Consider the following 24,910-nt stretch of genomic DNA (forward strand, 5'->3'; position numbering starts at 1 on the left):
CAGTGAATATTGGTTTACAGTGCAACTATTTAATTATTAATACATTTGTTTTTTTCTTGGAAGGATTTAATATTATTTTTACATTTTCTCCACTAAATACATCATTTCAAAATTGTCTACAGGAACATGCCCAAAAGAATGATCAAAGCTTGGAAATATTTTGCAACTCTATGTCATATTCGTATGAGATATAAAAACAGAATCAAGAATGAAATCGACAAAAATCAGGTTAGCATATCATATCATCTGGATGATAGGTTTTCAATCTCCTAAAAATAATACATTACATTAATTATGCATATTTGAGCTTTAATGAGAAAACATTGTAAGGATGAACAAAATCCTTTAACATCAGAGCTGACAGAGAGGTGAGAGGCTGCCCAGTTAATGAGGCAATTGAACCTGTACAAGACCACATGATTTGTGCAGTTCATAACCTTCATGAGCAGGCTAATATCTCCTGTATATTCTTCTGTACCCTAATATCTATGTAGCATAGAAAAAAAATCTCTTTGAATTGTTAAAGTAAAATGTCTTACGTTGAAAGACAGTGCTTCCACATGCTAACAAGTAAGAATTTAAGAAAAACTGTATGTTAATGAAACAATGTGAAAGAAATCAAACTGAGTGGTAATAAAATAAACATGCTCCAGTGTGGACCACAGGATTTCATGAAGGATAATGACAGTCTTTCTCCTGTTTCTGAAGTTCACTGTAAAGACACAGGTTTAAATTTCAGTAAGAGAGATTGAGATTCAGGCATAAAGGAAAACTTAAAGGGAAAGTCAGTATACTAGGGCCAAATGATTTCCTGAAAGGTTATGAAAATGATAGGCATATACCTATTAGTTAATTATGCAAAATCACTGCAGAATTCAGTGAAAGGTTTACACTTTAAATGAAATCATGAAGCAAATTAAATTTTTGACATAGGCCATTAAGTGACAAAACCAAGGTAAGTGTTTACATTTTTCAATTTAGAATCTCAGTCTACCACCTCCTCTTGATAGGGAGTGGGAGGTTATTACAAATTACTAGGGGCCCCACTTTTCCCAGTGGCCTCAAAAAACATTTTTTAAATTAATTAATTAATTTATTTATTTATTTTTACCTCACCAGGATCTAAATCTCTTTTTAGTGGCTTCGAAAACTGTGTCTAGGACTGAATTACTGAATTACATTTAAGACTGAACTAGTGAAATCAGTGACTAAACAAAACAATTTTTAAGAAACCATTCTCCTCATTGTTCAACAGACAAAAACCAACGAACTGCATCACTTACTAGCTATGTGGCTTTGGGCTAGTTATTGAACCTCCATGTAACTCTGTTTCTTCATCAGTAAGATGCTGATTATAATAGAATGTGTCTCAAAAACTAGTATAAAAGTGAGTTCCATGTAAAGAGCTTAGAATAAGAGGGTGTACACCTAATTCATTTAATAATGAAACTTAAAAACATTAAGAATCCTCAAGGATTACATGAAGCCGATCTGAATCATAAAGACAGGTTAAAAAGTCTAAACCAGGCCGGGAGCGGTGGCTCAAGCCTGTAATCCCAGCACTTTGGGAGGCCGAGACGGGTGGATCACGAGGTCAGGAGATCGAGACCATCCTCGCTAACACGGTGAAACCCCGTCTCTACTAAAAAATACAAAAAACTAGCCGGGCGAGGTGGCGGGTGCCTGTAGTCCCAGCTACTCGGGAGGCTGAGGCAGGAGAATGGCGTGAACCCGAGAGGCGGAGCTTGCAGTGAGTTGAGATCCGGCCACTGCACTCCAGCCCTGGCGACAGAGCGAGACTCCGTCTCAAAAAAAAACAAAAAAAAGTCTAAACCAAATATTAGCAAATAAAGTAGCAATAAATACATATTTTTCTATGTACATATATGTGTATGTATATTTGTGTGTGTATGGCATGAAAAGCTATAAACATGAGATGTTCTAATAATTCATGATGTTAAGAGATTAAAGGGGAAAAAGCCACAGAAAATTATTTAAACAACCATTAATGATAAAAATGTATGGCAAATTTGGAATAGGAGGAAGTTACTAAAACTGATCAAAGATATCTAATCTTGATGGTGAAATGTGGAAGCATGCTCTTTAAATGTAGACACAAGTAAAGAACGCTTGCTCTCTCCATTTCTATTTAACAGTCTTTTGAAAGCGTTGCTTTTTTTGGACAAGCATCCTCACTGTCACCTGGGAGCTTGTTAGAAATGCAGACTCTCAGTGCCTGACCTACCACTGAACCAAGATCTTCATTTTAAAAGGATCCCTCAGGGATTCATATTTTAAAGTCAGAGAAGCATCCATGCAGCCAGTCAATAAATCATTTTAAAATGTGGTATAATATATAGAGTATAGAAACTGGAATAGAAGAAACACATTTTTTTGTTATTCACAGATGATATGATTGTCTACAAAGAATACCTAAAAGAATCAGAAGAAGCATTATTAAAAGTACATCAAAGGCCGGGCGCGGTGGCTCAAGCCTGTAATCCCAGCACTTTGGGAGGCCGAGACGGGCGGATCACGAGGTCAGGAGATCGAGACCATCCTGGCTAACGCGGTGAAACCCCGTCTCTACTAAAACGAAGAAAAAAACTAGCCGGGCGAGGTGGCGGGCGCCTGTAGTCCCAGCTACACAGGAGGCTGAGGCAGGAGAATGGCGTAAACCCGGGAGGCGGAGCTTGCAGTGAGCTGAGATCTGGCCACTGCACTCCAGCCCGGGTGACAGAGCGAGACTCCGTCTCCAAAAAAAAAAAAAAAAAAAAAAAAAAAAAAAAAAAAAAAAAAAAAAGTACATCAAAGTTTGAAAAGTTTCTAAATATTTGTTCGATATAAAAATTATTAGATTTGGATATAGCTGCAGCAAGCTTTTGGAAAATATAACTGAAAATTGTTGCCATTTTGCAATAGCAACAGAAGTCTACAGTGCGTGTGAATAAAAAATGTGTAAGATCTTTGTAACAAAATGTATAAAATGTACTGAATAACACTAAAGGAGGCAATTAATAGAGAGTTATGCCACAATTACAGTTAGAAAGGTAAAACCAACCAACAATACTGATGTATGTCAGTGGAAAAATGATGGAGCAGTCAATCGATGGTGCGGAAATAACTAGCTAGCCATATGGGAAACATATATAAAAGTGGATTTCTTCTCACACTGCACACAGAATTGAATTCCATATGTAAAATAACTTTACAGTAAAATTAAAAACTTCAAAAATGTTTGGAAGGAAAACATTGTTTTAATTGTAATTCATGAACTATACAATAGAATGGAAACACCACCATTTTATTTCATCTGGGACATTACTAGATGTAAAATAATAAAGTCTATTGATCTCTAAACCAACTCAGTAGGGAAAAAGGAGGTAAAGGGGAACATCTAGGCAAATGATGTTCCCATACACGGACTTGCCAAAGCATTTGCAAGATTCCCTTTAGAATTGATGTTTGGTCTCTTGCCTGTCCCTCCTCCCCAGGCAGTCACTTTCTCTTGGATTTTTTCCCTTCTTTCTTTAGCTTTTCCTTCTCAGTCCTGGCAACAGGCCTTCAACACCACACCGTCACCACTCCACCAATTTTGGAGGGGTACAATTTTCAAAGGAACAAAGTTTTTGGAGTTGAGTTCCAGCACTAACATATGCATGGACGAAGATAACAGTCTACAGCTTTCTGTTTTCCTTCCTATTGCTCTAGAAGAAAACGTTGCCAAGAAAAAGCCACTTCTAGTTTTTTCATAGAAAAAAACCTGCTACTAAAGTATTTCTTAAAAAATCATTCTTTTCTTTGGAAGAAGATATTTCCAACATTTGTGATCAAGAGAAATTGCAGAATATTTTTAAAATTCTTAAAAATCGATCAGAAAAAAGAGCCTGGAAGAAACATGAGGAAGTCTTAGAAATATTTTTTATAGAAAAAGAAACACAAATCACTAACAATATTTTTAAGGCTCAAATGTATTATTTATCATGGAAATTAAAATTAATAAAGAAATTAATATCATTTTACCACTAGATTGATAAAAAATTTGTCTTTCAAAAGACATAAGAGAGCTTTTATAAACTGTATGTGATCACATATTCTTTCTCCAACACTCCTTGAGAACCACTAGATTGTAAACTTACATACTCATACACATACATATGCACACACACAGGCACATGCACTTACACATATACACAGTCACGTAAGGTTAAAATATGGTAAACATTTTCTAAGTAACTTAAAATTATTGCCTGTGTATTTTCCATGTAAAATATTAAACTCTTCCAATGTTTGAACTTAATGGTTATTGAGGAATATGTAAAACTATTAGCTTTCTTGATTTAGTGTAGTTAATATTGTTTATAAAGGAAAGAAAAAATGCTTAGTTACAAGGTCATCTCATTTTAAGATTACATTGATCAAAAATGTAGTATAGAAAGGGCATCTAACCCCCATTTCACTATCCTGCACTGAAAACTTCTTTAACCTTGTATAAAATGCATGCATATTCTTTAAAAGTCTTTTTTGTCAAAGAAGTATTAGATTTTTAATGTAAATTATAAGAAATATAATGTTTACTAATGTCATCAAGAATAGCAGGTCAAATTTATCTGGTTTTTAAAGATGAAATGCCTACTTTTACAGTCACCTTTCAACCTTTATTTTAGACTCTAGGATTCGTTTGTCTCAGGTTTGCCTATTTAGGCCACAGTTTCCTTATATAGGGTATAGAGCTGCATTCAAAGGTAGTGTTTAAGTGTATGGACTTGTGTGCTAGATCACTGTGCACCAACACCCAGCTCAGACACTTACTAGCTGTATGATGTAGGATAACTAACAGAGCCTCATTAAGCTTTGGTTTCCTCGCTAGTAAAATGAAGCTGAAAGGAGGATATATCTCATAGGGTTGTAGCAGTTACATGAATTAAAATACCTGAGCTATTTAGAGCAGTGCCTGGTTCATAGCAGGTGATCTAGGAGTGTTATTGTTCTTTACATTATTCACATTTAATAGCAAATCATACTGCAGAAAATGGTGTCAATGCAATGGTCATTACAGGCAATCTAAGTTGCTTTTGCTCTTGACAGAATTTTACACTTTCAAAGTTTCCAGTAAAAAAGAATGCTAATACTATTTATAAAACAGAACAAAGAATTCCTTGACAATTTAAATATCTAAATGTATTACTTAAATCAATTTATTATTTGTTGTTGCTGACTTCCACTAAAATGTGCCCAATAGTTTTATGAATGTCTTCCTCTTCCAGTCAGTACTTTTAGCAGGTTTAATTCTCAAGCTTTCCAATTGGATGTGCTAGAATTTGGCTCCTATTAACTTATGATTTTGTTCTAGTGATTAATTTATCCTACCAGATTGAATAAGTATATATGTATGCGTGTATGTGTGTGTGTTTGTGTGTATGTGTGTGTGTATATATATATAAATATAAATTTATACCAGTGGCAAAATAGTGATTTTGTTTTGCCAGTTTGTAAGGTAAAATGATGTTTGCTCCCTATTGTCTTTCTTTTCTTAAAAATAAAAAATAAAGCACGCTTGAGTATTTTTACTGTCTGCACACTCTTTAACCTCATGTCTTATTGTGTAGCTGAGTCATGACGAATATGACAAATACATATCCTTAATGTTCTGTTGTGTCAGTGCTGGGCTGTGCACTGTGGTGGCTGCCCAGGAGGAGGGGATGCAGGACTTGAGCACTCACATCAAGGATCTTATATCAATTTAGGAAGACAGAACCAAAACACCCAAAACAACAGTTAGCAATACCAAATGGTTTCATTTCAACCCATGATAGTGTACAGGAGTCGAATAAACAACAGGAATGAAGGAGGGGAAGATGGCAATAGTCAGGGAATGTTTCGTGGCTGAAGGGGTCACTTACCCCCAATTCAGGCATTCGACTACTAGCTTCATGATTCCGCCATATCCACATTTCTATGTCATGATTTTTGTTGTATCTGAGTCCCCTATATACTATTATTTATTTTAAAAATTCTGTAATAGATTACATTTTTAAAAACTGAAATAAAATGCCTTCATTTAAAGAAGAAACTTTATATCACAACTATAAATGGAAAGTCAGTACCTCTTGCCATAAACGCAGCGTAAACAGAACAACCTTATTAATTTCTATCCAGATAATGCTGCCTTACAAAGGCACTAGGCTAGAAGCCAGTGTTGTCTCTGTTTATAAGACAAAGCAGGTATTAATAAGTGTTAGAGACTTAGTAATGCCAACATGAGACTTTCTGCTGTCCTTCCTTCTTCCCTACTATCTTTCTTCCCTTCCTTTCTTCTTTCAACTTTCCTCTTTCTCTCTCTCCCTCCTTCCGCCTCTTCCCTTCTTCCTTCCATCCTTTAGCAAATATTCATTGAGTACCTATTACGTGACAGGTACCATTCTAGGCACAGAGGATGCAACAGTGAAAAAATAGGCAAAAGCTCTTGCCCTTATAGAGCTTACATTCTTTTTGGAGAAAGACAGTCAATAAATAGATAACAAAAGATACAGTAGGTCATAGCTGTTATGAAGAAAAATACAGCAGGGAGTGTCAAGGTGAAGAAAAAGCATGAATAGGAAAGGATTACTGCTAAAGTAACATATGAGCAACGATCTTAAGGGCAGGGTGGAACCAGCCATGCAGACACTTAGAGGAAGAGAATTCCCAGCACTGGGAACAGGTAGTGCAAAGGCTGTGATGCAGAACATGCTTGGCACATTCAGGGAACACTAATGAGGTCAGAGTGGAGAAGTGAGTGGGTGAGGCAGACAGTGGTTTGAGAAGATGTCAGATCCAGGTCACTTGAAAGGTATGGTAGACACAGGTCATGTAAAAGTTTAACAGACATAGCAAGAATTTGACTTTGACCCTAGATGGCATGCTGTTGGATGACTTTAAGCAGAGAGCAACACGACGTGAACTAATTGCTGTTTTTGTAGAATAACTCTGCTATGAGAAGATTAGACTGGATGGGCAAAAGCACCAGTCAGAAAACTGGTTAGGAGGGCATGTCCATTAATTTAAGAGAAAGATGATATTATAGTCTTGTGGTAAGTATCGGAAGTAGTAAGAAATATTGGATTTGTTGGGCAAAGTGTATCCACTACCCCCCAAATACACACACACACACACACACAAATCTCTATCTCAGCATTTATACATTTATGGTTTATAAATGAGGCTATTTATGGGTGGGACATGGTATCTCAGGCCTGAAATCCCAGCTCTTTGGGAGGCTGGGGGCGGGGGGGTGGATCACTTGAGGTCAGTTAAAACCTCATCTCTACTTAAAATACAAAAAAATTAGCTGGGCATAGTGGCCGGCACTTGTAGTTCCAGCTACTTCGGAGGTTAAGGCAGGAGAATCACTTGAACCTGGGAGGCAGAGGTTACAGTGAGGCAAGATCACACCACTGCATTCCAGCCTGGGCAACAGAGTGAGATTCTGTCAAAACAACAAACAAACAAAAAAAGAAACATGAGACCATTTATGGGGATGGGGCTGTTCTCCCTGCCCCAAATTTGTTGTCAGTGACTGGCAATCATTTGTAAACCTTACTGACCACAGTGCCTGAGAAAGGTGCTTAAAAGGTTTGTGCGACTGATTTCAGATGAGTGGAATAACGACAGGCACAGAGGAAAGAAGGCTCACAGTAGGCATTTGGGGCAAGAAGATCTACGTGGGAAGCGCAGAAAGGCATGGACATTGTGGTGAGGGGCCTCTCAGGGAAACTGAGGTTCACATTAGAATGTATTTCACGTGAAAGAAGTAGAACTAAGAGAAGTACAAGAGGAGAATAGATTTAAGATGACAGGAAAGAGGCCAAGTTTCATGGAACCTTTATTTTTAAAAAAAAGAAATTCAATATAGGTTAGATTTAGGAAATCAGGATTAGGAAAGGGCTCAGGCAGGATTTACTACATAACTTTCATTTTTAAATCAGTAAAACATTCTGAAATCCTTACATTTCAACTATCAATTCACTGAATAATGTCAATATTTTGATTATTTTGTTGCTTTTAAGCGATACAAAAGAGCTGTTCATAACTAATGGAATATGTATATGCATACATACACACATATACATATATATACACATATATACACGTGTGTGTGTGTGTGTATAAGAAATTCCTCAAAGACTGGCATAGAAACGTTCCTATAGATATACAAGGATCATTTACACTCCTAGGATGAATAGACATGCTGGCATCATGAAGGTTTACTGGGGTTAATTAGGTACCTTTCAAGGGAGATAAAGGAACAATAGGAAATCACTACTAAAAAAAATATCTGCTGCAAAATAAAACTAATCGAAAACTGAGGCAGGACTAGGAGAGCAGTAGAGAATGATGCACCACTGAGAATGGGGGAAGAGGAATTAAGGCAGGTACACCTGGAAGAAAGGTAGCTGGAGGAGCAGATGTCTTGTCTTTACATCAGGGCACTCCTCACGTATAAGGGAGATTTGGCCCATCTTGCATAAAGCAGTCAGGTCAGAGTGAAAATAAAAACAGATGTATAACTGCCCAGTCTCTTGATGGAAACGTGGAGACCCCAAGTCTGGTATGGAAGGGACACAAAGCCAACAGCTATTTTTGCAGGTAAAAGAGAGGATTTTTTTGTTTCCTAATCCACGTCATCCTTATCTCTTGCCTTTACCTATAGATACAGCTTTCTAATCGGCCTTGCAGGTCAACACTTGTCCCTCTGTGCACCATTCTTCTCTCAGTCAATTACTGGCCTCTAAACTCTTTTTGAATAAATAGCAAATCTTACATTATCTGTTTCAACCTCATTTCCTGACACTCTTTCCCCACTTTACCCCAAATTGCATAACTTCCTGGTCAGTTCTTTCAAAGTTGCCTGTTCTAACACTAACTTCTTCCTCCCTCCCCAAACTATCTCTACAGTTAAGTTTATGTCCTCTTCTTATTTGATCCTGTGGCAGCTTCCACCTGTCTGTCATAATATTTGATACACTTGTAATTCTAGATCTCTCACCCCAGAATGTATAAAAGTGTCTGGTACATGGTAAACACTTAAATATTTGTTAACCGTTGAAGGTTGAATGTTTACTATTGATGAACACGAAGCTAAAAAGATAGTAGTTGATAATTATTGAGAATGAAAGGGTTTTTACACTAATTTACATTTCAGATAAGGTACAGCTGGCTCTTAGAGATGTTAAAAAGAACATCGAATACGAACAAGTTTTCACTGAGATTAAAAGAAAACTCAGGTTTGAAATTACTATAGAACATTGTATAATTTCCCATGTTCACAAATTTAAAAAATACAGTACACTTTAAACAGAGTTCATGTAAGGTATATTTGAGAATCAATTCAGCTCCTTGGTGAAAAAAATTAAAATTTGGAATAGTTAATTGAATGGCTATCATTTACATATTTTAAATATTTGTTCTTGAACTATGAATAACCACATAGAAATGTGAGAAAAATTGAATTTAAGAGGGTATTTATTTGGAGTATACTTTTAAAGCAAGTCTTATGAATCATGGTAAATACTCTTATATGTATGCTCAGGGTATTTGAGTGCACTTTATTCCCCAATTAAACCCAAGACTTAGAGACAGTTGCTAGCCACACACAAACAGTGTCACTGTCCACTATTTTACACAAACGGCAATTGAGTAGCAGGGGAGGGCGAATTCCCCAGTCCTGAGTTACTTCTGAGTGTGTCCCAGATGTTTAAGCTGCATGTTAACTAACTCATTTAGGCCCCCAGAGTAACTATTAATGCACCAAAACTACAATTTGAGAAGACCTTTTATTTCTGAGAGACCTGGAAGAATCGCCAACAATTTGTAATATTTGTTCTTACCTGGGCAAAGAATCTTGTAGGGAGTATGCTTACAGAGGACCTCTATTGCTATAGGGAAAGTTTCAGTTCACTTGAGTAAGAATTATCCTTACTAAATTTTCAGAGGACCTCTATTGCTATAGGGAAAGTTTCAGTTCACTTGAGTAAGAATTATCCTTAAAAGGGATAGAAAAATTCAGGAATGGAACAATATTGACTTCCCAAGACTCACAAGGTGTATATGCCATTTAGACAAAGTTTTTAGCCTTGAAAAGGAACATCATGTATTATTGTTAATGTGAATATTTATGAAGCACTATCAGTAGGCCTAACTCAGTCCCTGCTCAATTAGGTTATAATTTAATTAGTCCTAAATGCAAATCCTCTAAATTGGGGTGGTTGGCTTTTGAAATGAATGCCAACTAATATCATTATCGATGGCTCACTATCTTCTGCTTCTCTCTTTCATTTCTCTTTTCTTCTGACCTTATACATACATTTTGCTCTCATACACCTACCCTCCCTGAATTGAAAGGATGTAAATCAAGGTACACCTGCAAAAGCAGAAGCCCTGTGGTCTACATTGAACTTTAAAATCCATACTAGTGTTTTGTACCTGAAAATTATAGGGATGTTTTGTGAATGTTTATAGGTCTAACACAGTTATCAAATATCAGTTTTGAACTACGAAAACATTTCTAAGATATTATGCAAACTAAACTCTAAATTGAGTTCTCTGTTTCCATTTGAATTTCACATATCTAAATTTCCTATATTTTTTCTGAGAGAGCTCCATATCTGTGCTGGAGTTGGTTCACTGCACAACATTTTTTACAGGGTAGATAGCACATCTTATTTTGTGCTACATTCGCTCTTGGGAAACCTCAGTTGTATTACAATCATAGATGGTCACTTACTAATATAGAAAGTAGAAAAAAATGCTGCCCCTATGAAAACTATTTAATAACTTTAATAAGCTGCTTTGTAAATAAGTAAATAAAAAGATATACTTTCTTTTACCAAAGCAAACTCTTTGATATGGTCTAGTTCTGTGTCCTCAACCAAATCTCAACTTGAATTGTAATCCAAATTGTAATCCCCACGTTTTGGGTGAGGGTCCTCATGGAAGGTGATTAGATCACGGAAGAGATTCCCCCATGCTCTTCTAATAATAGTGAGTGACTTCTCTGGAGCTCTGATGGTTTTATAAGGGGTTTTTTCCCCCTCCGCTCTACACTTCTCTCTCCTGCTGCCACGTGAAGAAGAACATGTTTGCTTCCCCTTCCACCATGACTGTAAGTTTCCTGAAGCCTCCCCAATCATGTGGAACTGTGAGTCAATTAAACCTGTTTCCTTTACAAATTACCCAGTCTCAGGCAGTTCATTATAGCAGTGTGAGAATGGATTAGTACAGTAAGCTGGTACTGAGAGTAGTGTGGCACTACTGCAGATACCTGAAAATGTGGAAGCGATTTTGGAACTAGGTAACAGGAAGAGGTTGAAACAGTTTGAAGGGCTCAGAAGACAGGAAAATGTGGGAAACTTTGCAACTTCCTAGAGACTTGGAGGGCTCAGAAGACAGAAAGATATGGGAAAGTTTGGAACGTCTGAGAGACTTGTTGAATGCTTTGACCAAAATGCTTATAGTGATATGAACAATGAAGTCCAGGCTGAATTGGTCTGAGAGGGAGATGAAGAACTTGCTAGAAACTGGAGCAAAGGTCACTCTTGCTATGCTTAGCAAAGAGGCTGGTGGCATTTTGTCCCTGCCCTAGAGACCTGTGGAACTGTGAATTAGAGAGATGATTTAGAGTATCTGGTGGAAGAAAATTCAAAAGGAAGCACACCATAAAAGTTTGAGAAATGTGCAACCTGATGATGTGATAGAAAAGAAAAACCCATTTTCTGGGGAGAAATTCCAGCCAGCTGCAGAAATTTGCATAAGTATTGAGGGGCTGAATGTTAATCACCAAGACAATGAGGAAAATGTCTCTAGGGCCTGTTAGAGGCCTTCACAGCAGCCCCTCCTATTACAGGCCTGGAGGCCAAGGAGGAAAGACCTTATTTTGTGGGGTGGGCATAGGGTCCCCCTGCTCTGTGCAGCCTTGCATCCCAGCTCAGGCCATTGCTTCAGAAGGTCCAAGCCTCAAGGCTTAGCAGCTTACATGTGATGTTGGGCCTGCAGGTGCACAGAAGTCAAGAACTGAGGTTTGGGAACCTCCACCTAGATTTCAGAGGATGTATGGAAATGCCTGGATGTCCAGGCAAGAGCATGCTGCAGGGACGGGGCCCTCGTGGAGAACCTCTGCCGGGGCAGTGCAGTAGGAAAATGTGGGGTGCAAGCTCCCACGCAGAGTTCCCACTGGGGCACTGCATAGTGGAGCTGTGGTAAGAGGGCAACCATCCTCCAGACCCCAGAATGGTTGATCCACCAAGAGCTTGCACTGTGCACCTGGAAAAGCTTCAGACACTCAATGCCAGCCCACGAAAGCAGCCAGGAGTGGGGCTGTACCCTGAAAAACTACAGGGGTGGAGCTTCCCAAAGTGGTGGGGGCTCACCTCTTGCAACAGCATCACCTGGATGTAAGACATGGAGTCAAAGGAGATCATTTTGGAATTTTAATATTTAATGACTGCCCTATTGGATTTTGGACTTGCATGGGGTCTGTAGCCCCTTTGTTCTGGCCAATTTCTCCTATTTGGAATGAGTGTATTTACTCAATGCCTGTACCTCCACTGTATCTAGGAAGTAACTAACTTGCTTTTGATTTTACAGGCTCATAGGCGGAAGGGACTTGCCTTGTCTCAGTTGAGACTTTGGACTTGGACTACCTAGTTAATGCTGAAATGAGTCAAGACTTTGGGAGACTGTTGGGAAGTCATAATTGTGTTTTGAAAAGTGAGAAAGATGAGATTTTGGAGGGGCAAAAGGTGGAATGATATGGTCTGGCTCTGTGTCCTCACTCAAATCTCGAATTGTAATCTAAATTGTAATCCCCATGTTTTGGGAGAGGGACCCTCATGGGAAGGGATTAGATCATGGGAGCAGTTCCCCCTGCTGTTCTCATGATAGTGAGTAACTTCTCACGAGATCTGATAGTTTTATAAGGGGCTTTCTCCTCCTTCACTCTGCACTTCTCTCTCCTGCTGTCATGTGAATAAGGACATGTTTGTGCCCCTTCCACCATGATTTTAAGTTTCCTGAAGCCTTTCCAGCCATGCAGAACTGTGAGTCAACGAAACCTGTTTCCTTTATAAATTATCCAATCTCAAGTAGTTCTTTTTTTTTTTTTTTTTTTTATTATACTTTAAGTTCTAGGGTACATGTGCATGACTTTTATATCATGTATAACTCCCCAATGCAATCCCTCCCTCCTCCCCCCTCCCCATGATAGGCCCCAGTGTGTGATGTTCCCCTTCCCGAGTCCAAGTGATCTCATTGTTCAGTTCCCACCTATGAGTGAGAACATGCGGTGTTTGGTTTTCTCTTCTTGTGATAGTTTGCTAAGAATGATGGTTTCCAGCTGCATCCATGTCCCTACAAAGGATGCAAACTCATCCTTTTTGATGGCTGCATAGTATTCCATGGTGTATATGTGCCACATTTTCTTAATCCAGTCTGTCACAGATGGACATTTGGGTTGATTCCAAGTCTTTGCTATTGTGAATAGTGCCGCAATAAACATACGTGTGCATGTGTCTTTGTAGTAGAGTAATTTATAATCCTTTGGGTATATACCCAGTAGTGGGATGGCTGGGTCATATGGTACATCTAGTTCTAGATCCTTGAGGAATCGCCATACTGTTTTCCATAATGGTTGAACTAGTTTACAATCCCACCAACAGTGTAAAAGTGTTCCTATTTCTCCACATCCTCTCCAACACCTGTTGTTTCCTGACTTCTTAATGATTGCCATTCTAACTGGTGTGAGATGGTATCTCATTGTAGTTTTGATTTGCATTTCTCTGATGGCGAGTGATGATGAGCATTTTTTCATGTGTCTGTTGGCTGTATGGATGTCTTCTTTTGAGAAATGTCTGTTCATATCCTTTCCCCACTTTTTGATGGGGTTGTTTGTTTTTTTCTTGTATATTTGTTTGAGTTCTTTGTAGATTCTGGATATTAGCCCTTTGTCAGATGAGTAGGTTGCAAAAATTTTTTCCCATTCTGTAGGTTGCCTGTTCACTCTGATGGTAGTTTCTTTAGCTGTGCAAAAGCTCTTTAGTTTAATTAGATCCCATGTGTCAATTTTTGCTTTTGCTGCCGTTGCTTTTGGTGTTTTAGACATGAAGTCCTTGCCCATGCCTATGTCCTGAATGGTACTACCTAGATTTTCTTCTAGGGTTTTTATGGTATTAGGTCTAACATTTAAGTCTCTAATCCATCTTGAATTAATTTTCGTATAAGGGGTAAGGAAAGGATCCAGTTTCAGCTTTCTACTTATGGCTAGCCAATTTTCCCAGCACCATTTATTAAATAGGGAATCCTTTCCCCATTTCTTGTTTCTCTCAGGTTTGTCAAAGATCAGATGGCTGTAGATGTGTGGTATTATTTCTGAGGGCTCTGTTCTGTTCCATTGGTCTATATCTCTGTTGTGGTACCAGTACCATGCTGTTTTGGTTACTGTAGCCTGGTAGTATAGTTTGAAGTCAGGTAGCGTGACGCCTCCAGCTTTGTCCTTTTGACTTAGGATTGTCTTGGCAATGCGGGCTCTTTTTTGGTTCCATATGAACTTTAAAGCAGTTTTTTCCAATTCTGTGAAGAAAGTCATTGGTAGCTTGATGGGGATGGCATTGAATCTATAAATCACCTTGGGCAGTATGGCCATTTTCACGATATTGATTCTTCCTATCCATGAGCATGGTATGTTCTTCCATTTGTTTGTGTCCTCTTTGATTTCACTGAGCAGTGGTTTGTAGTTCTCCTTGAAGAGGTCCTTTACATCCCTTGTAAGCTGGATTCCTAGGTATTTTATTCTCTTTGAAGCAATTGTGAATGGAAGTTGATTCCTGATTTGGCTCTCTGCTTGTCTGTTACTGGTGTATAAGAATGCTTGTGATTTTTGCACATTAATTTTGTTTCCTGAGACTTTGCTGAAGTTGCTTATCAGCTTAAGGAGATTTTGGGCTGAGACGATGGGGTTTTCTAAATATACAATCATGTCATCTGCAAACAGGGACAATTTGACTTCTTCTTTTCCTAACTGGATACCCTTGATTCAAGTAGTTCTTTATAGCAGCATGAGAATGGACTAATACACCCTTGTAGTGATTAACATTTTCATCCTTTAAGAATAATCAAAAATAGATGTGCAGCAAAAATGTCATACCATTGCTTCCTGTGCCCTGTGATGCACAGTGGAGCAATGCAGCACTCCTCATGAGATAAACATTCTCAAATAACAGTACAGGGCACGCAGTCCTAGGAAGGCAGACCACACAGCTTAGAATAAGTATACACTGGGCCGGGCGCGGTGGCTCAAGCCTGTAATCCCAGCACTTTGGGAGGCCGAGACGGGCGGATCACGAGGTCAGGAGATCGAGACCATCCTGGCTAACACAGTGAAACCCCGTCTCTACTAAAAATACAAAAACTAGCCGGGCGAGGTGGCGGGCGCCTGTAGTCCCAGCTACTCGGGAGGCTGAGGCAGGAGAATGGCGTAAACCCGGGAGGCAGAGCTTGCAGTGAGCTGAGATCCGGCCACTGCACTCCAGTCCGGGCGACAGAGCGAGACTCCGCCTCAAAAAAAAAAAAAAAAGTATACACTGCAGCTTGAAGTGCAAACCACAATGAGGCAACGAGGAGTTTATGTCCACTCTCAATGTAAAACATATCTCTGTTAGGTCCTCAAATCCCTATGGTTCCCTGCAGTCACCCATCAATGACAACTAAGGGACCATGAAGGGGGAGACATGGACTGGCACTGTCTGCTGCACCATTCTCCTGGTGGTTTGATTAGAAAACACTGAAACTGGAGTTTTTTATTATGGATATGTTTAGAAAATAATTGTATGCGTGCTTCAATGCATCTTTTCTCTCTACTTTTAAAGTCAGGTAAAGTCAAATGCATATATGTTCTTATTATTTATATCAATGACTGTTTCAGGAGTTTGACATGTCTTATTATCTAAAACCACAGAAAATTTGAATGTTGATCAACATTTAAAATGGCAACAGGAATCTTTTCCCATTGTTTAATTTTATTTATTTTTATTTTTTGAGACAGGGTCTTGCTCTCTCTCCCAGGCTGGAGTACAGTGGCATGGTCTCTGTTCACTGCAACCTCCGCCTCTCAGGCTCACGCAATCCTCCCACCTCAGCCACCCTAGTAGCTAGGGACTACATGCGCATGCCACCACGTTTGGCTAACTATTTTGTATTTTTTTGTAGAGATGGGGTTTTGCCATATTGCCCAAGCTGTTCTCAAACTCCTGGGCTCAAACAATCCACCAGCCTTGGCCTCCCAAAGTGCTGGGATTACAGGCATGAGCCACCATACCTGGCCAATTTTATTTCTTATTTGTCCTTTTTTGTTTGTATAGCCATTCTCCTATTGATAGACACTGTTCATTTTAATTTTTGACTATAACAAAGAATGTTTTTGGGAAATTTTTAAATTTATTTTCCTCTCATGCCAAAATAAAAGCTTATAACAGAAAATACAGGCAAAACGTGAATATGTAAAAGTTTCTGCAATCGTACTTACCCTGAAATAATCACTGAATGGCATGGTGGTTGTTGTGGTGTGTGCATGCGTGCAAGTGTGTTTACAACATTTATCTTTTTCTGAGTATAAGCTTATATGTAAATTTTCAATTTACATATATGAATAAGCAAATGCATAAATTTGTAAAAATTGAATGGTACTACACATACTTTCTATAAGATCCTTTTTTTAATCCTGTAAGGCTATTAAAATATTCAAAACACTATCCATATTCTAGTACTACATTCGCAAAATATTCATTTTAAAATATCACTGTAGTAGAGTATATTACAGCAGGTAAAGAAGTTCAGTTGAAAGTTACACTCCTAATATTTGAGAGAGATAAGAATGAAGTTTGATGTACTTAATCCTATTGCAATAAAGTGAACTTCCAAATATTTCAAGCCTTCATTGCAAAGTAAAATAAGATCTATTCTTATTTCTTCAAAAATTTTATATATTTAAGCAGGTAAGGTGTCTCCAGCTGAAAGAAATACTTTTATGGCCAGCCTTCCAAATCATATACCACTTTCTTCTCTTTTAATTCTTCTGTCTCAGATATTTCATTAATAAGAGCTGCTGTAGCAAGGGGCTTGTCTATAATTTTACTGTCACCGTTTCTGAGTCATCTACTTCTGATTTGTTTTAAAATCAATTGCAAGATATTTGGCTACCATACAATCACCATGAGCTAGGAATATAACAAATAAACCAATGACAGCCTTCTCTGATGCACTCTTACTTTTATCTGAACCATTTTGCTAAGAAAAATTATTTATTTTTTCATTAAAAGTCTTAAGTATCCTTCTGTTATATCCAAAACCTCAATTCCTCAATTCCTTTTTTGTTAGTGAGGCCATCAGTCATCAACCATCATCCAGTTAAAGTCAATGATGTGAACTGTATGCTTAAAGGTAAGCAAAATTCTTTTAAGTTCTGCTTTGAAAAGAGGGAACAAAACCCTTGGTGACAGGAGTTTGTAATCTAAAAGGGGCACTGTGATTAAGTGACATATTGAAGAACACATACATGTGTGCCAGGAAACAAATCTATACTGAGTACAATCAGAAACAGAGATTCTATCAGACATATTATAAAGCTTGCTTAAGGAAGCCTGAGGGAGCAGTGACAATCTTTATTATGGAAAAGGGTATAGTTTGAGAAAATAATATTACATCAAACCGGCAAGGACAGCTAAGAGAATGGATGACAGAATCAGGATATAAAAAGAGCATAAGGCCTAAATATAACCAGATGGAGTTAAATAGGGTCATATTTGAAGTCCTGCCCTTTGGTTAAAACAAAAACATCTAACTGAGCAGCTGCCGAGAGAGAAGGAGATGGTGCCTAAGTCAAGCCCTTTTAGTTAAGTGCATAATGTCACAACAATACGATGAGGCAGCCAGCGTCTATCTAAACTACAGTCATTTTCATTGATAAATCACCCCCAGGATGGGGCAATGAAAAAAAGAGTCTCTATGATGCTCTGAGCTAATTGAATTACTTTAGGGATTTCTGGAATTTGCTCATCTTTGGGCCATTAAATTACAAAAGAAGGTTATAAGATAGGAGCTAGTCTAATGGGGAGTCACTAGAAAAGGAAAGAGATGTGATAGTATAATGGTAGCCAACTTAAGGAATAGAAAACATAGGGAACAGACCTGATGGTTACAGATACAAAAGTGTCACACGAAAATGGAATTTCAGACAAACAAATGGAAGAACATACCATGCTCATGGATAGGAAGAATCAATATCGTGAAAATGGCCATACTGCCCAAGGTGATTTATAGATTCAATGCCATCCCCATCAAGCTACCAATGAGTTTCTTCACAGAATTGGAAAAAACGGCTTTAAAGTTCATATGGAACCAAAAAAGAGCCTGCATTGCCAAGACAATCCTAAGTCAAAAGGACAAAGCTGGAGGCGTCACGCTACCTGACTTCATACTATACTACAAGGCTACAGTAACCAAAACAGCATGGTACTGGTACCACAACAGAGATATAGACCAATGGAACAGAACAGAGTCCTCAGAAATAATACCACACATCTACAGCCATCTGATCTTTGACAAACCTGAGAGAAACAAGAAATGGGGAAAGGATTCCCTATTCAATAAATGGTGCTGGGAAAATTGGCTAGCCATAAGTAGAAAGCTGAAACTGGATCCTTTCCTTACCCCTTATATGAAGATTAATTCAAGATGGATTAGAGACTTAAATGTTAGACCTAATACCATAAAAACCCTAGAAGAAAATCTAGGTAGTACCATTCAGGACATAGGCATGGGCAAGGACTTCATGTCTAAAACACCAAAAGCAATGGCAGCAAAAGCCAAAATTGACAAATGGGATCTAATTAAATAAAGAGCTTTTGCACAGCAAAAGAAACTACCATCAGAGTGAACGGGCAACCTACAGAATGGGAGAAAATTTTTGCAACCTACTCATCTGACAAAGGGCTAATATCCAGAATCTACAAAGAACTCAAACAAATATACAAGAAAAAAACAAACAACCGCATCAAAAAGTGGGGAAAGGATATGAACAGACATTTCTCAAAAGAAAACATCCATACAGCCAACAGACACATGAAAAAATGCTCATCATCACTCGCCATCAGAGAAATGCAAATCAAAACCACAATGAGATACCATCTCACACCAGTTAGAATGGCAATCATTACAATCATTAAGAAGTCAGGAAACAACAGGTGTTGGAGAGGATGTGGAGAAATAGGAACACTTTTACACTGCTGGTGGGATTGTAAACTAGTTCAACCATTATGGAAAACAGTATGGCAATTCCTCAAGGATCTAGAACTAGATGTACCATATGACCCAGCCATCCCACTACTGGGTATATACCCAAAGGATTATAAATTACTCTACTACAAAGACACATGCACACGTATGTTTATTGCGGCACTATTCACAATAGCGAAGACTTGGAATCAACCCAAGTGTCCATCTGTGACAGACTGGATTAAGAAAATGTGGCACATATACACCATGGAATACTATGCAGCCATAAATAAAGGATGAGTTTGCGTCCTTTGTAGGGACATGGATGCAGTTGGAAACCATCATTCTTAGCAAACTATCACAAGAAGAGAAAACCAAACACCGCATGTTCTCACTCATAGGTGGGAACTGAACAATGAGATCACTTGGACTCGGGAAGGGGAACATCACACACTGGGGCCTATCAGGGGGAGGGGGGAGGAGGGAGGGATTGCATTGGGGAGTTATACATGATATAAATAATGATTTGATGGGTGCTGACGAGTTGATGGGTGCAGCACACCAACATGGCATAAGTATACATATGTAACAAACCTGCACGTTATGCACATGTACCCTAGAACTTAAAGTATAATAATTAAAAAAAAAAAAAAGCAAAAAAAAAAAAAAAAAGGAATTTCAGGCAGTTGTGCACTGGGTCACCAAAATGTCATTCCCAAAGTATACTCCGTCGCACCTGGCCACTCTGTCCTTGACCCTCAGCCGAATATGACATATCTCTGGAAGCCCGGCAGATGCAGGCTGAACGGTTGGCTCTAAGACCCCAGTTGAAACAAGACTACCTGCTTCAGTACAACAACCCTAATCACCAAGAGTTCACTGAAGATCTTGCCTTGATTCGTTGAACCTATGCAAGATCAGCAAATGTCCATCCTAATTTCAGACTCACTCCTAAAAACTCACTCTTGGAAGCTCTGTGTGGAATCGGGCCCCTCTTCTTCTGGTATTATGTTTTCAAAACTGACAGGGATAGAAAAGAAAAACTTATCCAGGAAGGAAAATTGGATGGAACATTTAACATCTCATATTAAGTCTGGCAAGGATGACTATATGGATTCTTACTTAAATAAATCATCTATTAATCATTAAAAAAAAAAAGAAAGAAAATGGAATTTCACTTGCCCTGTGTGTTTCCAAGATTAACAAGTAGAAGTAATGCTACTTAGAAGTTTTGTGGAGGCCAAAGTTCAGTGAAAGCAAGACCAAGCCCGCAACACAGAGCCAGCCAATGACACATCAACACTGACCAGGAGAAGGATGACCAGCAATAGGGGCACAAGCATTGCCCTTTGAAGGGTCACATCATAGCAGTGTTAGCACTGAACCACAGGGCACTGGTGTCTTCTTTCATTCTGAAAATTCGGATTCAACAAAAAAGTTTGTTTCCTTCCCAATTTACCTTCCTTTGAACTAATTAAACTTCTGTCCTCTTCATCCCTCAACTATTAAATATTAAAAAATATGTTGACTAATTTAAGGTTTTGAAATAAAAACATTATACGACCAAAAGATTTGATAGATTCTCAACAGCATAACACTATCTACTTCTCTGTAGGTATCTCCTGAGCACCAGATACTAAGCTCCCTTGATGAAAATAGCTTTTCAAAACATGACAGATATGCTAGTGCACTGTATTCAGAATAATGTGAGTTCATATGGACTTGTCAGGATGTAAAGAACATGCAATGCTTGAGGTGTTTCATGAGGGCCCCAGGTATGGCCCCAGTGCAGTGCCTCTCACATTGAATACACATATGAATCACCTGGGATCTTACTGCAATGCAAATGGTGAGCCACTAGGGGTCCAGGAATTTCTACCAAGTCCAGGTGATATTCATACTGCTGGTTCATGGATCACATTTTGAGTAGCAAGGTAAAGTATATTTCCCATGAAGCAGCATTGCAAAATGTTTATTAGCAGGCCAATATTTACCTAGGCATTTCTTTGCTTTTTATATTAACACTTCTATTGACACAGATCATAAAATTTCTGTTTTCCTTTCTTCAAAAATTAAAATATACAGTATACTAAAACTTAAAAAAAAAAAAATCAGACAGTTTTTTCCCCTGGGTACTTAAGAGGATACAAACCCATGAAATTTGGCCTCAATTAGATTACAGTGGTCCCTCGGGATCTTTGGGGATTGGTTCCAGGACTCCCTGCAGATATCAAAATCCATGGATGTTCAAGTTCCTTATATAAAATGACATAGTATTTGTATATAACCTACACACATCGATATACTTTAAATCATCTCCAGATTACTTAGACCTAGTACAATGTAAATGTTATGTCAATAGTTACTTTGCTGTATTGTTTAGGGAATGACAAGAAAAGTCTGTACATGTTCAGTATATACACAACCATATTATTAACAACAATTTTGGATTGAATACACAGAAAATGTGGAATCCATGGATACAAAAGGCCTACTGTACTTGGAAGTATCAATAGGAAATTTCATCAAAATTGATGGTGAATTTTGCACAGAATTAACTCTCATTTTGTTTTTATTTATTTAGCATATGTAAGTCGGTCTCTAATAATAAAATAATTACAATGACTATTTTTCTCCAGCTCTAAATTTATTATAGCAACAACTCAGGATCAAATATGATTTGAGATCCCTTTGAAGGGGTATAAGCTGTTGGTTGATAATGATGTTGAGTAGATGGTCCAAAAAGACTCAGTCTGAACATCTTCAATTGTTTGTCTTAAACCAAATTTTAAGTGAGTGTAAGAATTCATCTTCTTTGAATATGGTGTATTGAATTTCTTAATGAATTCTCCAGCAAACAAGAAAAAGTAAATGATGTTATCCGGGCAAGACTGTTTCCTTATAGAAAAGTAAGAATGTCATCTGTGGAGTTTTGAAACTTTATCGTAAATCATCACACATGACTCCCGGGGAAGCTTGTACATATATTCTGAAGTAGAAACTGCCCTTTAAATGGTGATATTCAGAATCTAGTCAGGCTAATCATTGTCCTAGTCTCAGCTTTTAGCCTCCTGTTTCCTTCATCTGAAATGTTCTTGCCCTTCACCTCCTTCAAGTCTATGCAAATGTCAACCTGGAAGGCCACACTATTCAAAATTGCATCCCTACTGATACTTCCTATGTCATTCCCTTTTTTCCTTAGCACTTACCACTATCCAACATATAATATATTTTTTACTTATTTTTCTTGAATATTGTCTATCCCTTCTGTAGTTTTCTACTGCTGGTATAACAAATTATCAGAAACTTAGTGATTTAACAATTAAAATGTATCATTTTATAGTTGTGTAGATCAGAAGTCCAACACAGGTCTCAAAGGGCTAAAATCAAGGTGTCTTCAGGATTGCATTCCTTTCTGAATGGGTTAAGGGAGAATCTGCTTCCTTGACCTTTGTAGCTGTCCACATTCATTGGCTCCTGGCTCCCTTCCTTCATTTCCAAAGCCAACAAAGTTGCATCTCTCTAACCCTTCTTCTGTTATCACATATCTCTCTAACATAACCAGGGAAAAGTCTTTGCTTAGAAGGACTTGCGCGATTAGATTGGGCCCACCGGGCTAATATAGACACTACATCTCCAGGTCTGTCCTAATCAAATCTGCAAAATCCTTTTTTGCATGTGAGATAACGTTCATATAGTCCAGGGATTAGGCAGTAGAACTCTTTGCAGGGGCCATTATTTTACCTATACTCATTGAAATGTAAGCTCCAAAAGGTCATGGATTTTTATTTGTTTTACAGCAGCACCTGGTATACAGTATAAACTCAAAAAATATTTATTTCAGCAAATTAATGAAAGAAAATTGAATTGGGCTAATGATGTCATGACAAACACATATTTGAAGTGCAGGTGCTAGACATAGACCCTTACTAGATTTTTTTGTTTTGATTTTTGAGATGGAGTCTCACTCTCACCCAGGCTAGAGTGCCGTGGCACTATCTCAGCACACTGCAACCTCTGCCTCTTGGGTTCAAGCAATTCTCCTGCCTCAGCCTCCCAAGTAGCTGGGATTACAGGCACCTGCCACCACCATGACCAACTAATTTCTGTATTTTTAGTAGAGATGGGGTTTCACTATGTTGGCCAGGCTGGTCTTGAACTCCTGACCTCAGGTGATCTGCCTGCCTCAGCCTCCCAAAGTGTTGGGATTACAGGTGTGAGCCAATGTATCTGGCTAGCCTCTACTAAATGTTTGAAGAGTTAATTACTTTAATTAAATAAACCTTAGTCCTTGTTTGAAAAATGAGACCATCACTTTGCCCACTTCATAGAGTGGTTTAGAGAATCAATCAATGTGATTTGCATTGAAGTGGTCTGAAAATTCTCAGCTAAAGAAATGTAAATCATTGATACTATACTTTTTAAGTTGGTCTTAGTATTCTTACCTAAAAATTTAAGTTTCTTTGAGCTGAAAATATCAGCAATTTTGGTCACAGATCACTCCTCAGACTTTCAGAAACCCCATTCAAGATGCTGAAAAAGATGTGGGAAAATCTTAAAGCATGGCAATAGCCTTCTTTGGTTTCTTTTTTGCCAAACATACCATTCCTCAGGGTCACTGCCCTAGACTGAGTGAACATAATTTAACTAACATACTGTCTTCATATAACTTAAGTTTATAACCAATATCACATAAAAGATAACATGCCCGGCCGGGCGTGGTGGCTCAAGCCTGTAATCCCAGCACTTTGGGAGGCCGAGGCGGGCGGATCACAAGGTCAGGAGATCGAGACCATCCTGGCTAACACAGTGAAACCCCGTCTCTACTAAAAAGTACAAAAAACTAGCCGGGCGAGGTGGCGGGCGCCTGTAGTCCCAGCTACTTGGGAGGCTGAGGCAGGAGAATGGCGTGAACCCGGGAGGCGGAGCTTGCAGTGAGCTGAGATCCGGCCACTGCACTCCAGCTCGGGGGACAGAGCGAGACTCCGTCTCAAAAAAAAAAAAAAAAAAAAAAAAAAGATAACATGCCCACAAATACTTGTAGAATTATTTTGCTGATCTTTCAACAAATGGCACTTAGAACTTTTATCATGTATTTTTAGAATATTTGTACAAGGAAATGAGCCTCTCCAATTTTATTGAAAACATTTGTCAATTTTATTAATTTTTTAAAACTCAGAATTTGCTCGGAACTCATATGCTTATATTTACTAGAAGACTAAAAATCTAAAGATTTAAGATAGAATTTTCTATTGCCTTAGCAAATCTGTAATGCCAACATTAGAAAACAGCTATTTTTCTCCAGGATTGATGTAATTAAAAACACTAAAGTGGGGGTCAAATGACAACAACAAAACACTCTTAATATAGATGTGGTTTGTTTCTCTGGGCCTATGACTATATATGGATATTTGGAAACATTATGGTGTTTGGCGACAACAAAACTATTCATTGTTAGTCAACAGATATGCACATTGTGGTGAAAACTCAACCAATAAAATTGTTAATTTAATGCAGGGATTCTCAAAGTGTGGTCTCCAGATCAGCAGCATTGGTGTCACTTGGGGACTTATTAGAAACATAAAATTGGAGGCTCTACCAGAGATCT

At 38.3% G+C, this 24,910-nt stretch overlaps 1 protein-coding gene and 1 pseudogene across 9 annotated transcripts in view; one reads left to right on the forward strand and one right to left on the reverse strand.

Moving 5' to 3' along the window:
• The window catches only part of PDE4D (phosphodiesterase 4D), a 1,626,844-nt gene that overhangs the window by 553,506 nt on the left and 1,048,428 nt on the right, over positions 1 to 24,910 (reverse strand). The gene's annotated exons all lie outside the window — the stretch shown is intronic.
• LOC117065161 lies at positions 20,009 to 20,471 on the forward strand (annotated as a pseudogene).

The sequence above is a fragment of the Trachypithecus francoisi genome, unplaced genomic scaffold (genome assembly GCF_009764315.1).
Source record: "Trachypithecus francoisi isolate TF-2019V2 unplaced genomic scaffold, Tfra_2.0 Lachesis_group2, whole genome shotgun sequence".
Taxonomy (NCBI): domain Eukaryota; kingdom Metazoa; phylum Chordata; class Mammalia; order Primates; family Cercopithecidae; genus Trachypithecus; species Trachypithecus francoisi.